Consider the following 1,784-nt stretch of genomic DNA (forward strand, 5'->3'; position numbering starts at 1 on the left):
TTGTGGAGGAGGTGATGCTGAAGTCTTGGAAGGATGAGTAAGTGTTGCCAGGCAACAAGGTAGGAAGAAGGGTATGCAGAGGGGACAGTGCAATACATTGGAAACTAAAGGAACAGCAGATGCACTAGGCTGAGAGCAGAAGATATTTCAGTCTACCTGGAGATCAGAGAGCATGAAGAGAGATGTGGAAAGGGCCCCAATCCAAAAAGGCTCAACTAAGAAGTGTGGGTTTTATGATCTGGACTTCAGAGACCCATTGAAAGATATAAGCATGATAGAGCTATGATCAGATTTTTCCCACTGGAAAAATCACCCTGGCTGCAGTGTAGAGCAGTGGCTCCCAACATGGGGCAATTTGATTTTTAAGGGGGGGCATTTCGAGAATGAGTTATTAACAGTGAATTTTTTGCATTTCTTATGGTTCTAGGGGCCTCATATACAGTATATAAATATATACTAGAAGCCCATTGAACGAAGATTCACGCAATAGTCCTTCCTTCCCCTGGCTGCTGGCACCGGTTTTCCTCCGGCACCCAGGACCCAGGCCTTTGGTCCAGCCACAGCATAGAAGCCAAGCCTCTTCAGTCTTTAGTCTTCAGTCTTCAGTCTTCATCTTCAGTCTTCAGTCTTCAGTCTTCACTCTGGCTGGAGCCTTCAGTCTTCACTTCGCACCTGCGTATGCAAATTAACCGCCACCTTTGTTGGTTTAATTTGCATAGTCACTCTGATTGGCTGGTGGGTGTAGCGGAGTGACACCAATTTGCATGTTTCTCTTTTATTAGTGTAGATTGTGACATATTTATGCATTTTGGTGCTCTATTATATGTTTTGAAATTTTATTTGCTATTTTTCATATCACTTCATATTATTATTTTTTTAACAATATCTTAGTGATTTCTTCTTCAGTACTTCAACTGTTCTTTCGTTCTTTTATTTTTCTCTTTCATGGATGCCATGTTCTTTGGAAGCTTGTTTAGACCAAGTTAATGACCTTTTAGCCTTCTTCCACATGAATAGGAGTTCACTTTTTGAATAATAAGAATTATATGTCACGGGAGGTGGTGGCTTCAAGATTTTAGAGATGCTTAGGTGGGGCATGGCCAAAAAATGGTTAGGAACCACTGGTATAGAGGGAGGGAAGGAGGGAGGAAGACTAGTTGAGGTCAGGAAGGTAAAGTAAGAAGCTGCTAAAAGAGCTCTAGAGAGATGAGTCTGAATGGGGAAAGGATTATGGGGATGGGCAGAGGGGAGTATTTCAGGAACAGCATCAGCCAATATTAGAGCATGTTTAGATATGGACTCTGAGGAAGAAGAAGGATTTTAAGGACATTTTACGCTTACATAGATTTAGTATAAAAATCAAAGGAATGCCTGGCCAGCGTGGCTCAGAGGTCGAGTGTTGACCTATGAACTAGAAGGTCACAATTCGATTCCCGGTCAGGTCACATGCCCAGATTGCAGGCTCAGTTCCTAGTGTGATGTGTACAGGAAGCAGTTGATCAATGATTCTCTCTCATCATTGATGTTTCTATCTCTCTCTCTCCCTCTCCCTTCCTCTCTGAAATCAATAAAACTTATTTTAAAAAAAATAAAAGGAACATTTATTTTCCTTAAATAAAGAGAGAGACAGGGGGAGAAAATGGCGGAGGCTTAGACGGACGTGTTGGTGCTTTGTCCCGGACCAGATGGGGGCGAGCAGCTGAAACGGGTAACAATCAGCCCGATCAAGCTGGGGAGGCATTTTTACAATTAATTTGGAGACTTTCAAAAAATATTGATCATAC

This window comes from Myotis lucifugus, unplaced genomic scaffold, assembly GCF_000147115.1.
Source record: "Myotis lucifugus unplaced genomic scaffold, Myoluc2.0 scaffold_25, whole genome shotgun sequence".
In the NCBI taxonomy this organism is placed as follows: Eukaryota; Metazoa; Chordata; class Mammalia; order Chiroptera; family Vespertilionidae; genus Myotis; species Myotis lucifugus.